General features: G+C 39.6%; 1 protein-coding gene across 1 annotated transcript in view; it reads right to left on the bottom strand.

The window, feature by feature from the left end:
- UGCG (UDP-glucose ceramide glucosyltransferase) overlaps positions 1 to 15560 on the bottom strand; it is a gene marked incomplete at its 5' end in the record, with an annotated part of 35216 nt that overhangs the window by 19505 nt on the left and 151 nt on the right. The window lies entirely within an intron of this gene.

Here is a 15560-nt window from a genome sequence, read left to right as displayed (position 1 = left end):
AATTATCCAGAATGCAGCACAGAGAGAATGAGAGGCAACGACCTTGAAATCATGAAAGGGTTTGAGACATGGAGGCTAGAATAAGAAGTCTAAAATCACAGTAATTTTTATCTACTGGTCCCATTGTATGCTCATTAAGTGCTATTAAACTGTAACAAAACATGCATGTGAGGTGATGACCAATTATGGAAAAACCTAGCCCACTAACACACTGCATTTGGCGAGGCTTTAGATGAAAAACAATGTTAATTTAAACTGTGCTAAACAGTGTAGCGTTGATCCTGTTTTTTCCTTCTTCCCTTTGTCTTCATTAAGACATTTTACTTTAAATGCTAATATAGATATACCTCCTATCCTTTCATATCAAGAATGCAGCATTTTATCAAAGATAGGCTGACCTGCCAAACAACAATGAAGCCCTCTCCAGGTTTACAGTGAAGCGAATTGATAAGTACTATATCTGAAATTTCTACTCAAAATCATCATAAGCACAACTGTATCATAGGACCTTTAAAAAATTCTCATTTGTGCCTCCTCCCAGTATCTGTCTATCTATGTATCTAGTCCTCTCCCTCCCCGCCCCACCTCTCTAACATACAAACACACACACAATTTTCCCTCCACACCCCAAGGGGTCATCTTGTAGTTTGCCCCCTAGCATACAAGTATCTTACTTTGGAGAGTATTGTTTTGACTTATGTAATACAAGTGATATAGCCCCTTGCTACAAATTACTTGAAATGCTTATCAAGAAAAAAAAAGAATATCCATTAAGTCAACATGCGCACGCACACACAATCACATAGCACTCTGCTGTGCACACAGTGGTGCTCCATGACTACTCAGCGTTCCCTTACTGAACAAATCTATTTTGAGCCCAAATGTACACTAGGCATTATCCTATGCACTGGTGATACCATGATGAACACACGGACTCCATACTGTCAAGGAGCTGTGGTTTAACGGGGGAGGTGCCCACATACAGAAGCTCTTCTCCTTTTAAAACTCCTAGAGAGGCCAACAGAGCCATGCTCTAGAGCAAGAATACCTACCTGAACTCTGCCTGCCACACACAGAAATGATGCCGATGGCAACCTTGGCCATGGCCAGTGTGTTGTAAACTAATTTGTAGTTTTCAAATTATGAACAACAGCCCATTTGCCTGGAGTCTCAAAAGTGGCTTGAATGGTGAAGTCCCCCAAGTGGGCCAGTTTCATGAGTGGCTCTGACAGGGTCTTGCAAGGTCTCCTGGTTTCAAAGCAGTTTTTATTAAGTATCTCAGGTCAGGGTTTCTGCATTACCTAGGTGGCATGAACGTGAGCTTACTGCCCTGACACCTTGCACAGGATTTCCTGTGGGTGCCCGTTTCCAACCCTAGCTTGATCAGGTAACTTGCTTTCTTGCAGGATCCTGGGTACAGCACTTTCTCCGTTTCAGCTGCTATACTGGGAATCCACCTCTACCTTCCCATCGCGCATTTGGCTTGAAGCCTTGACCTTTTTGTAGGGGAGCCAGGGAGTACTTTTTCTTGATACGTAACACATATAGTAAAGTCACATGTAAGTACACAGCTCAATGAATTTTCTCAAAGTGAAATACTCATGGAACCAGTACCCAGCTCAAGTAACAGAGTCTCACCAGAACCCCAGAAGCTCATGAGTGTGCCCTTCTACTAACTACCCTCTCCTCAAGGTAACCACATCCTGACTTCAAACACCATAGACTAATTTTGCTGGTTTTAAAATTTATCTAAATGGAGCCCCGGAGCACATACTCTTCTGTGTCTGGCTTCTTTTACTTTACACCATGTTTGTAACCGCCATCCTTGTTGGTACAGTTATAGTTCATTCAGTCTCACAACTGCATAGTATTCCTTGTATTAATATACCACACTTTATCTACTTTCTGTTGATGGACTACTGGGTTGTTTCCAGCTTCGGGTTATTACAAATAGTCTGCGACTTTGTCTCTGACTTTACATAAGTATAAAAACCCCTGGCTTCCCCTTTCTCACGCCTCAGGACTTCAACTTTTGGACAATATGAAGAAGCAGGAACTGGATTTACTCTCCCACCTGAAACAAACAAACAAACAAAAAAAGCAGACAAAAAATAGGAAATGTTTTTAAAGATACTGAATATCAGGTAAAGAAGTGATTCCTAAGACATGAAAAACGAATGAGGTGAGTCCTCCAATTGCCTCAGCTTACTGTTCTGAGACAATTTCCAGGCCAGGAGACTCCTGTTTTTTTTAAAATGTTTAGTATACAAAACGCCCACAGGCAGAAATCACAACTTACTGGACCATTCCAGAGCCTCAGAATCTGCATTTTTACAAACATCTCAAATGATTCTGATGCAGGCTAGCAGTGAACCACACTTGAAGACACACTACAGTAGGCTGTCAAGTCTCTAGGGTCCAACACAATAGTATGTTCGCAATTTTTAAAAATGTTAAATAAATGAAGAGTAAAAATGGTTGGCTAAATAGAGCTGGAAGGTATGGTTAGTCTAGAGATAAAAACATGGGAGTCACCCACAGCTTGGTAAATACATAAGCTCTCCCAGGGGGAGCATGCCATTAGCAGGTGGCCACAAATCAATATACTAATATTACAGAACCAGTAATGCATGAGGGAGACCAAGAGTGAGTGAAAGGAGACCAAGGAGAGTAGAAAGAGAGCCAGGAAGAAAGTGAAGTCACAGAAGGGTTTATTTGGCTGGGCTGTTTTCTTTTTGACAGAGTTCAAGAAAGAAAAACATTGAATGCTGTCGAGAGCACAAGATAAGAACTGAAATGTCCACTGGATTGAAATGTCCACAGAACTGAAATGTCCACTAGAATGTGTGAACACTGGTGACCCCAGAGTACTCTGGGCAAGGGGCAGGTAGATAAAAATGGCTAAGAAGCAAATGAATGAGAGGTGAGCTGTGATAACAGTGAATAAACACTGGTTTCTCCTGAAACCTGACAGTGAAAAAGAGCCAAAGAGTAACCAGATGGAGAAGGGTTTTTCAGTTTAATTTTTAATTATTTTTAGCTTTTAATCCTTGAGTATATATGGTCAGGGGAAAGAGCTAGTCAAAAGGTAAATAGAGAAAAAATAAAAATAATTAATGGCATGATAGGATCCACAGTGCGAAGTAGGAGTGAAGGTAATGTGACAAGAATGAAGGTAAAATGGTGAAGATGTAGAAGAGGTGCTGCCAGTCATGGGTGTCAGGGCTATAAACAGAAACAAAGTACTGCCAGATACCAGCGTAGGCTTAGCTGAGATTTGAGACCATGAATGTGTAGTAATACCAATCCATGTGGCTGCGTGATTACCTCTGCAAGATTCTGAAAGTTGAGAAGCTGTAAATTATGAGATGGATACGGGATAACAGGGCAGACTGATATGAGGGAAGGCAAGGGGCAAGATAACGAAGTGATGAATTGTAATGGAGAATTAAGTGAAACCAAGAGGTAAGAAGGTAGAGGCCATACCTGTCGATAAATTGCCTAGAGCAGCTGCTCTCAGCCTTGACTGTACATGAAAATCACCTGGGGAGGTTTTTTTTGTGAAAATTCCTGATGCCCAGACCAAATAAATCTGAATCTCCTGAACTGAGACCCAGGCAGCAGCATGCTTTTTTTTAAAAAAAAAAAAACAAAACCTCCCCGGTGACTCCAAAGTGCAAAGTTGAGACCCACGGACCTAGGAAGGCTAGATTAACAGAAGAGGGCTGAGATGGAAACTCTCAGAAAGATCAGCAGTTATGGGATGGACGGAAAACAAGGAGCCTGTAAGGAGCCATACAAGTGGCACGAGAATGGGGAAGAGTTGTAGAAGAGAGAAAGTAGGGGCTCTCTCCCTAGTGATCTAAATGTTGCCAGTTATCAGAAACTTAAGATTCATAGCAACTGGAGAAATTCCCATACAGATTACCCTATCCCTATGGACTACTTCTGGGGTTATTTTTAGGTTATCACTGGCAGTGTATATAGCATACTGGTTTAAGAGCCAGGGCTGGAGGGTAACTGCCTGGATTTCTGTACCAGCTTCACAGCTAACTAGTTGTGTATCCTTGGGCAAGGTACTTCTTTATCTCAAGTTGTTGTTGTTGTTTAAAGTGTGAATAACAGTACCTACCTCATAAAGTATTGATAGTTGTGAGAAACAGATGAGATTAAGCCACAAAGTAAACATTCAGTGATAGCTATCACTGGTAATTTTTTTTCAAAAACTGCTAATTTTAAGGACATTTTCCACTAAATGTAACTTCTCTGAATTACCATAGTTCTGATAAGAGATTTAGAGATATCAAACATTGATGCGACATATAAACAAAAAGGAAGGACTGGAAATTCATAGATTTAAAGATTATTTCATATATATTTAAAGATTAGACCATTATGTTGGTTTTCTTTTTTTTTAAACATCTTTTTTGGAGTATAATTGCTTTACAATGTCGTTATTTTCTGCTGTATAACAAAGTGAATCAGCCATACATATACATATATTACACATGTATCCCCATAGCCCCTCCCTCTTGTGCCTCCCTCTCACCCTCCCTATCCCACCCCTCTAGGTGGTCACAAAGCTTGGTTTTCTTTTTAAACATAAAGTCAACTCTTATGTATTAAGAAAGATTAAAGGGGGAAAAGGGAATCATCAAAAGTCTCAAACCATGGTTAAAACAGAATAAGTCAAAACATGGGATAAAACATTTAATGTAAAGTTTAAATTATATCCAATATTTAAGCTAAAATTGTATTCAAGGTTTAAATTACACTCAAAATTTAGGAACCAATTTAAAGTTCTATAGGTGTCATCTAAAAGTATAAAAACAATGCAAGTATGAGAGTGAGAAGCATTAAATGTCACAAATTATTATTGCCCCAAAATGACCTGTTACTGTTTTCTTAGGTGAGCTCTCCTTTAAGACTATTAAATGGGTTCTCAGTTGGGCAGAGGTGCTGCACAGTCCTGGCTTCTCGAAATCCCTCTATCCTCAGAGCCTGGCTCAAAGTGTTGGATTCTGTAGCCACATGAATCCCCCCCTTCCCTTGGCTCTGCTCGAGGGAGAGACTGTCACCCTCAGAGCTGAGAGGCAGAGGCAAGATAATTGCCCAGTGCAGCAAGTACCATGTACAAAGCAACTACTGGTTACTATGTAATCCAATCAATACCACCGTCTTTCATGAAGATATTTTCAGGCATTCCAACGTGGACTGTATTCTGTTTTGTTGACCATTAAATCACCACGCCTAACACAGTCCCCAAAGCAAAGACTACAATGCAGCCTTCCTCCCGGGGGTCCAGGCCTGAGAGAAAGCCCCTCCCCGCAGCCCCTAATACCCGGCAAGCTCTCAGTCAGTGGCAGCATGTCCAGGCACCAGGACCAGCAGATCCACAGTCTGGGATTTTAATACTTTTCTTAGTTCTCTTGAAACAGAATCTCGGTGAGGGCCTCCCTGGTGGCGCAGTGGTTGGGAGTCCGCCTGCCGATGCAGGGGATACGGGTTCGTGCCCCGGTCTGGGAGGATCCCATATGCCGCGGAGCGGCTGGGCCCGTGAGCCATGGCTGCTGAGCCTGCGCATCCGGAGCCTGTGCTCCGCAACGGGAGAGGCCACAACAGTGAGAGGCCCGCATACCACAAAAAAAAAAAAAAAAAAAAGAAACAGAATCTCCCCTCCTAACATGTATGTCCATTTGATTTTCAGAAATTTGATTTTATTACATTTTCAGGAACACATTAGGTAAAAGAGGAATGAACCTCTTATATACTAGCCAATGGTTTTGATTGGCTTCATTTTTGAAGGATAAAATGATCCTGAAACTAAGGGAGCAATTGGGGAAGACAAGAAAGCAGGGTAAATTTTCAATACGTGTCATTTTCCAAAGGAATTATTTCTAAAGTACACTTGAAATTGAGAGCTGCAGTCAAAAGAAAAAAAGAAAATCGAATTCATGTAATTAAGCCATGTCACTGTCAAAGACAGGGAGGGGCAGATGCTCACAGCACGCTGCTGCAGGGCTGTACCTGCCAGCTGCAAGGACAGGGAACAGAAGGGTAGGTACCATCTGAGGTGCTGTCTCAGAGTAAGAGTCACTTCAGTCTAAAAGGTCACGAGAGATGAATCACAGGCAAGAAAGACAGGCCTTCAGGGTCCTGCTTTCCGTTGCGAGCTAGAAGGACATCTATTCAGGGAACACTTCAAAGAACTCCAAGGGATGGTAAGGAGTATTCAGGAATATTCTGCTGGACTTTATGGCTGCTTTGGCTTGATGAACCTTCATTGCCTCTCTGCATAAGGGTTTCCAACTTGTGAGCTGATAGGATGGCCTTGTTCTTCCTGGTTTTTATTTCCTAACATCTCAGTCTCTAAAATTGTTACTGTCCTTTCCGTCATTTTAGTTAATTGTTTTATCTTTCAAATCTTTTAGTCTCCTCTCTGCCCCTACTCAACAGTTTATTTAATGGTTTGCACCATTTTAAAATGACTTATTGTACAGTTTTGTATTCGGATTGAGTTTTGAGTGGGAGGGGGGCCTGGAATGAAGGGAAACTTCTGGGAGAGGGCTGGCTGTGCTCGTCCCCTTCTGTCAGCCCCTTGCAGCAACCTTAAGACAGCGCTACACCTCCCAGAAGTGAGGCACAAGAATCTTCCTAGAAGCTTCTAAGGGAGAATATGGATTCCTTGAGGGCAAAGGTTCACCTTGCTCAACAGTCCCAGACTCTGCTGTGCAATTCAGCTGAACCAACTTACCTGACATTGGGAATTTTCTCCCCTGCTCCATGCTATCAAGGTTGTTAGTATTTCATGTAAAATTAAGTTGATTGCTTGATCAGCAGATCCCCTACTTCATATAGTCCATGCCAGCAATTCCCAATGATAAAAGGCTTCTGTTGCTGTTGTTAGCTATGATTGTGCCCTGGAAGGCTGTTACTTTGTTTAATAATCAGTATGTGTCATGACTAATGTTACCTCCATATAGCACCTATCTTGTCAAAAATGGTACTGCAGCAAAACGGGCTTCATCAGCAACACAAAGCATACCTGGTGCAACATTAACTTTGTAGACACAAGATTCCCCAGAGGACACAGAACAACCAGTAGTGAGTTAGCTTTATAGCAAAACACAAACTATTTCCAACGGACAACGGACTTGTACACTACAAAACACAAAAGATTCCGTCACCATAAAAAACAAAGAGGAGATCTTTATTAATTTTGCTCCCCCTCCCTCCCCAAAAAACTCCACTCACTCACCCTTTGGTGACAAGAGTCAGCTTTAGTGTATGGGAAATAAATAGATCAAGGTATTTTGCTAACAGCAACTAATGGCTTTGCATTTCCCAAAGGGCAGATCTAAGTGTAAAGATTATGATGGCATGACAGGTATTCCCTTTGGAAAACCTTGGGGGGAAAATTCAAATCTAACAAATGATTTGTGGGTGAACATGTTATTGATACGGCCCTGTTTCTATCTGAACCACGATTACTTAGAAATAGTGAGATAAAGATTCCATTTGGTCCAATTAATTTCATTGAAGACCATGGCCACTGAATGCATCCCAAATTCTGTCCATCTACCTCAAATCACAATGGCCAAACGACACTAAGTTAATGAGTGAGCAAGAATCCCACCATTACCACTGGAAAAAATTCAAAGATCATTCATTCGACATGCAATAAGTGAGTGCCAAGTAGCAATGAAGATACAATAGTAAGACACCTCCTTAAGGCAAGGATATACAATGGAGAAAAGACAGTCTCTTCAATAAATGGTGCTGGGAAAACTGGACAGATACATGTAAAAGAATGAAATTAGAACACTCCCTAACACCATACACAAAAATAAACTCAAAATGGATTAAAGACCTAAATGTAAGACTGGACACTATCAAACTCTTAGAGGAAAACATAGGAAGAACACTCTCTGACATAAATCACAGCAAGATATTTTTTGACCCACCTCGTAGAGTAATAGAAATAAAAACAAAAATAAACAAATGGGACCTAATGAAGCTTAAAAGCTTTTGCACAGCAAAGGAAACTATAAACAAGAAGAAAAGACAACCCTCAGAATGGGAGAAAACATTTGCAAAAGAATCTACGGACAGTGGATTAATCTCCAAATATATCAACAGCTCATGCAGCTCAATATTAAAAAAACAAACAACCCAATTCAAAAATGCGCAGAAGACCTAAATAGACATTTCTCCAAAGAAGACATACAGATGGCCAAGAAGCACATGAAAAGCTGCTCAACATCACTAATTATTAGAGAAATGCAAATTAAAACTACAATGAGGTATCACCTCACACTGGTTAGAATGGGCATCATCAGAAAATCTGCAAATAAATGCTGGAGAGGGTGTGGAGAAAAGGGAGCCCTCTTGCACTGTTGGTGGGAATGTAAATTGATACAGCAGCTATGGAGAACAGTATGGAGGCTCCTTAAAAAACTAAAAATAGAATTACCATATGACCCAGCAATCCCACTACTGGGCATATACCCAGACAAAACCATAATTCAAAAAGACACATGCTGTGACTTCCCTGGTGGCACAGTGGTTAAGAATCCGCCTGCCAATGCAGGCGACATGGGTTTGAGCCTTGGTCCAGGAAGATCCCACATGCTGCAGAGCAACTAAGCCCTTGCACCACAACTACTGAGTCTGTGCTCTAGAGCCCACGTGCCACTACTGAGTCTGTGCACCTAGAGCCCATGCTCTGCAACAAGAGAAGCCACCGCAATGAGAAGCCCGCGCACCGCAACAAAGAGTAGCTCCCACTCGCCACAACTAGAGAAAGCCTGCGCACAGCAACAAAGACCCAACGCAGCCAAAAATAAATTAATTAATTAAAAAAAAAAAGACACATGCACCCCAGTGTTCACTGCAGCACTATTTACAATAGCCAGGTCATGGAAGCAACCTAAATGCCCATCAACAGACAAATGGATAAAGAAGATGTGGTACATATATACAATGGAATATTACTCAGCCATAAAAAGGAATGAAATTGGGTCATTTGTAGAGACATGGATGGATCTAGAGACTGTCATACTGAGTGAAGTAAGTCAGAAAGAGAAAAACAAATATCGTATATTAACGCATATATGTGGAATGTAGAAAAATGGTGCAGATGAACCAGTTTGCAAGGCAGAAATAGAGACACAGATGTAGAGAACAAACATAGATACCAAGGGGGGAGACTGAGGGCAGGTGGTGGTGGTGGTATGAATTGGGAGATTGGGATTGACATATATACATTAATGTGTATAAAATAGATAACTAATAAGAATATGCTGTATAAAAAATAAATAAACATGTAAAAAAAAAAAAGACACCTCCTTACCCTCAAAAGCTTATAATCTAAGTGGGGAAAGAGACAACGGAACACCTATTTGTTTAGATGGGTAAATTCAAGATACTGTGGAAGGACATAAGAGGGGGTGCCAGTTCCAATAAAGAGCTAAAAGTCGACAATGACTTGAATGAGTAGGAGTTAGTAAAACAAAAAGGAAGGAGGGGAGGGAAGGAGGGAGAGAAGGGGAAAAAAAGGAAGGAAAGATAATTCTAAAGAAAATTACATTGCATATTCAAGGGAAGGCCAGTAATTCAGTGTTGCTGGAGAAACAGGCACAGGGGATGGCTCAGCTCCTACAGAACTATACATGTCTTGTTAAGGAATCTGAATTTTAAACTGAAGGCAGTGGGGAACCATGGTAAGATTTTAAGCACATGATCCAAGATTACTGCACCAGAAAGATTAGGTTACAATAAGAAAAATAAAGTAGATAAGGAGCAAAGCTGTAGGTAAAGATACCAGAGAGTAGAGAGAGTTCAATAATCTAGGGCAGAGATAACATGTACTGAACTAATAATGTAGGTAGGAAAAGGGAGGAATGATGACTCAAGAGAATCATCACTAAATATTAAAACTGAATTACGATTTCCTTTTTGCTTTTTAAGCTATCACAATATAGTCCAATTCTGTATCTACCCCAGACTCAGGTTCAAGGGGCTCAATTGCCTTATTCGTGCACCCAAAAGTGGTTCTGGTAGCAATGACCCTGACTGATGAACATCTGTCCAAAGTCCAAGTGCATCCTCAGGAATAAACCCAGAAAATAAGCTCTCAATTTACATTCTACTAAGGCTCAGAACATCAATATATTAATGAATTTAAGGCAAAAAAAAAATCATATTACCTAAAAATAATATTTGAAATGCTAAAATTCACATTAAAAACACAATTACTTTCTAACAGGAAGTTTATCACAGTTATCCTGATACAGTGAGTATTTAAACTCCATTCAAAAGCTGTGCAGGGCTTCCCTGCTGGCGCAGTGGTTGAGAGTCCGCCTGCCGATGCAGGGGACACGGGTTCGTGCCCCAGTCCGGGAAGATCCCACATGCCGCGGAGCGGCTGCGCCCGTGAACCATGGCCGCTGAGCCTGCACGTCCGGAGCCTGTGCTCCGCAACGGGAGAGGTCACAACAGTGAGAGGCCCGCGTACCGCAAAAAAAAAAAAAAAAAACCCAAAAAACAAACAAATAAAAGCTGTGCAGCAGGTATAAAAGTTGTTATACTAGAAAAATTAGGAAAGGCACAATTAACTTGAGAAAAAATCTTCAGGAAAAGGACCTCTGCTTTAGTAGAGGGCAGTTAATATTTATGGATACAAGAAGTATTTCCACCGTACCCTGGCACCTCCAGTCAATTAATAGAAAAGATAAAGCCTATCACTAAACATTAGGATACCATGTGTAGAGGGGAAAAAATGATAAATCCAAGGAGGGAGAGGGATGGGGGAGTGAGAGGAGAAAAAAGCAAGGTGTCTTGCTTAGATACTCTTATCTGGCAGTATGGCTCCTAACAGCTAAACAGGGAAGAAAACAGCAGCCCCCAAGCTATCAAACCACACTAGCTTTCAAAAAAGGAAAAAAATCCATAAAGATCACTTAACCAACTCCGCCTACAGAGGATATAATCATTAGTTTTTGTTGTTGTTTGTTTTGTTTTAGGAAAAAATAATCTTCAGAATAAGAGCCCTGAATTTCAAATGCTCTAATCTGAATGTTATCTTTAACATTATAGGGAAATTCCCTGGTGGTCCAGTGGTTAGGAGTTGGCGCTTTCACTACCACGGGGCCGGGGTTCAATCCCTGGTCAGGGAACTAAGATCCCGCGAGCCATGGGGCGGGGGGCGAGGGGGAGACATTATAGGCAAAATCCCACAAATGTCTGCCGTGTAAAATATGTTATGAAATGATTAGGCATCAGTCAATACTAAATCTGGAAAGGAGCAAAGCAGTAGGTAGAGATACCAGTGAGCAGAAAATATTGAAAATAATGGTTCTCTAGTTTATAAATCATCTCAATTTTTAAAATTGTAGGCATATAGGAACTGTAAGATATTTATGAAATTGGAGCAAAAAATTTCATTGAACAATTGTTCACTGTATTAATCACATTCAGCTCCATTTTTAAAATACAGGCCAATACTTAGCTCTTTATCTCATTTTAAGAAGTTACAATACAATAGAACATTGAATCTAAATTAACTAGATACCATTATACACTGTATTTAATTTTTAAAAAATAACCACTGGTTTTAAAAAAGAATGTTTTATCGTTTTTCTCAGCAATTTCACTACAATGTTTGTATTACTAAAACATTTTTAAACATTAGTAGCTCACAGATTATGCTCCTTAATCTGACGACCAGATATGGAGGCATATAAGGTTTTGAAAATAGGCTCCATTTCCACCAGTTGCAGGCACAAGGTTTTAGGAGAGAACCAATATATGATTATTTTATTTATACTTTACCTCACTTAAAATGATTTGAGAGGACACAGAACACCTGTTCAGAAAATATATTCTTCAATAAAATACAGAATGCTTAGCACAATATTTTAACCAAAATATCATTGCCAATGTTCTTTAACCTTGCTTGTCAAAATGTGGAGATTATCAAATTTGCAATTTTAAATACAGAAGAGAAAAGGAGAGGACAAAACCTTAGGGCTCTGCTTGAAAACAACTCACTAAATTGGGAAGTATCTTTACTTCAATAAGAAAGGAATCAAATCAAACATGTAAATAATTTTGATGGTGGGATGAGATGAAAAGAACTTAATTTTTTAAAAGGCAAGATTTAATTTATACATAAATTAAGCTGTTGATTTACTTTATGTTCAGTTATCCATTTCAGAAAGAGAAGATTCCTACTCATCTGTTATAAAAAAATTGCATTTTCTCTATTCTATTTCACATAACTTTTCTGAATCCTGTTACTGTCAATATAAAAGGTAACTTTATGGGGCATTGGAAAAGAAATACAAAGACTCTTTACAGTATCTTAACTAAGCTAAAGTTTGTACTAGTCTCAAAAACTAGAAGTGTTTTAAGTAAAAAAGTATTTAAGAAAATTCTGCAGTTTATCATGAAGCACAAAATAATTTAAAACTATTCTGGAGTTGTCACAGTCTAAGAGTATAAACATTCCCAGATGGTTATTTGAAGTATTAAGCTACATCACCAGTGTGAAAGAAGTGTGACTTTATCATTATGTATACATCATAGAGGGAAGGGGATCCATCATGGTCCTATGTTGAAAGAAGTCAACTTTCTTCAAATCAAGCTGTGAATTTAACAATTCCAATTTAAATACAAGATTACTTAGTGTCTGAAAAAAAAAAAGGTTCTAAAGTTCATTTTTAAATAAAAATGTATAAAAAGTTAAAAATTTGCAAAAGAATAAGGAGGGGCTGGCCTCGCCAGTAATATGGTAATAAAGGTAATAATACTTCATTCATTAAAATAGTGGATACTGGTACACTTTGTAAGGGTAAAGTGTAAAAAAAGAATCTAAGAAAACTCAAAATACTAAAAGAAAAACAGATACTTACTATATAATAGTTGGGGGAAATGGAGAAGATAAAAAATTTTACCAGTCAGGAAAAAAAAAAAAAAGACTTGACTACCTAAAACACACAGGCACACACTTTTTCTCCATGCTAAATACATGTACAAAGTTGAAAGACAAAAAAAACCAAAACCAAAACAAAACAAAAAACAACAACCTGGGCAAAAACTGCAACATATCACAGAAGAACAATCTTCCTATTAAAAAGATTAACACAGCAATACACTGCAGCACAGGCAAAAGATTGAGTATGAAATTTACAACTAAATGTAACTAGTATTAAATATATGAAAAACATTCAGTGGAACTAGTAATTAAAGAAATGAAAATAAAAAACAGAAAACAGTAAAAAGCCTGATACTTAGTAAGGGGAAATGGGGACCATCATACAATGTTACAAGGACTATGAATAGATACAACCTTTCTATAGAGCAATATGTAATAAAGTTTAAAATGTGCACCACTTCTGGCCCAATAATTCCTCTTTCAGAATGTAAACTAAGGAGATCATCTCTCAAAGATGTAAGCATATGAATTGATCACCATATTGTTTGTAATCTTGACAAATTGAAAATAACCTAAATGCCCATCAATAATAACAATGAATACATATTAGTACCTCATAAACAAAAGTGTCATGCATCTATTAAAAATGATGGAGAGATCAAAGATTTCTTTTTTTAATTAATTATTTCTTTATTTTTTGGCTGCGTTGCTCTTTGTTGCAGTGCACGGGCTTCTCACTGAGGTGGCTTGTTGTGGAGCACGGGCTGTAGGTAAGTGAGCTTCAGTAGTTGTGGCATGCGGGCTCAGTAGTTGTGGCTCGCGGGGTCTAGAGCGCAAGCTCAGTAGTTGTGGCACATGGGCTTAGTTGCTCCGTGGCATGTGGGATCTTCCCCAACTAGGGATCGACCCCATGTCCCCTGCATTGGCAGGCGGATTCTTAACTACTGTGCCACCAGGGAAGTCCCTCATACATTTACTGACATGAGAAAATTACTCAAGACATTTTACATGGACGCTCCATGTGAGCAGGGGCCCTGCATGTATTGTTCTTCAATCTTATTTCCAGCACCTAGAACAGTGCCTTGTATATACAAAAGAGCTTCCCAGAAAGTATTTATTAAATAGATGAATTTTGAGGCTGGTGAAAGAACAACCATAATATGGCCCCTTTCTCTCTCCCTCCTTACCTCCCTCCCTTCCTTTCCCTCCCACCGCAGAAATATAATTGGAAGGATAGTCACAAAAGGTTGACAGGTAATGGAGTTTTGGTGTGTGTGTTGAACTTTCTTTTTTCTTCCTCTCTGTACTGTCTAAATGCTCTATATAGTAAGCATGTTTTATTTTTATGATTGGAAAAAGTGACGAAATTGTTTTTTAAGAACTCATATATTTAAAATGAACTCCAGAATGTCAGTGCCTACAGCTCACAAACTCCAAAACCTAAGATCAACAGTGTCCAAGAAGCATTTTTCTTTCATCTTCAAAGAAATATCAGTATGCCTTGTACAATGTAGCATCTTTCTCCAGTACCAGGAAATGCCACACTACACTAATAAAATGCAGCATTTCCAAAAGGAAAAAGCACACTTTTTCTGTAGTGAAAAGGAAAAAAAACTATAAGTAATTAATTTCTTAAAGTTCTCCCCTCTCTTCTACTAACATATATCTTATTCTAATGGGTGGTAAACATCACTATGCACCATCATCTTTTTGGGGGTCTAAAAATCCAGTGAATCCAAGAGTAATGCACTCTATGCCAATTCTTTCATATCCTCATGAAGGATAAAGACATTTTAAAGACATTTGAACAACTGAAATATCAAAAGTAGCTACACACTCTATGTCATATTCATCCATTACCCGGTTTTATTTTATTCATAGTCTTTATCACTATCTGAAATAACCTTATTTGGAATTTTATTATCTGTCTCTCCCTTCTGGAATGTAAGATCTTTGAGGACAGGAATTCTGTCGTGCTCGCCACTGTGTCCCCAGTGAAAGGCATCTAATGAAAAGGTGTGTGTGTGGGGGGGGCACATCTAAACAAGATAATAAATAAGGAATTGGGAAAAAAAAAAAGGAAAGAAAACCACACTGAAATGTACAAGCTGACATGACTCAAGACTACAACGCCAGCTCAGACATTTGGTGGACATTTTTCAAGGTGGACAGGTGCTTCACACCTATCTAAGGACACACAGCTCTTCCAGGAAGAAGAAAATCCACAGGGAGGTCTTCAGGTGGCTGTGTGCAGCTCACCGAAGAGTGGAAACGATCATCACCATAATAGAAACGTGGCCCAGGTCGAGGGAAAAACACAAAACAAAACACAATACACCATACATCTTGGCCCAGATGAAAAATCACACGAATCCCCAACACAATCAAACCAAGCAAGCAACCTTCCGCCTGACACGTAAAAAGAGCATAGTCTCCTTTCTCCTGGCTGTGCAGTCGCCTGAAGCCCAGCCATCCCCTCACTCGCCACTTTTCTCTTCCAATGAACCCCCCGCCCCAGCTGATGCACAGGGAGAGGGAATGGGAGGAAGAGTCTGAGAATTGGCTTTCTCCACCTCCATCAGATCCCAATCCCCTCCAAAGCGAAATTCCTCCCACCCTCGCC

This window comes from Hyperoodon ampullatus (genome assembly GCF_949752795.1).
Source record: "Hyperoodon ampullatus genome assembly, chromosome: 6".
Classification (NCBI taxonomy): domain Eukaryota; kingdom Metazoa; phylum Chordata; class Mammalia; order Artiodactyla; family Ziphiidae; genus Hyperoodon; species Hyperoodon ampullatus.
This window is presented reverse-complemented; position numbering and strand designations above follow the sequence as displayed.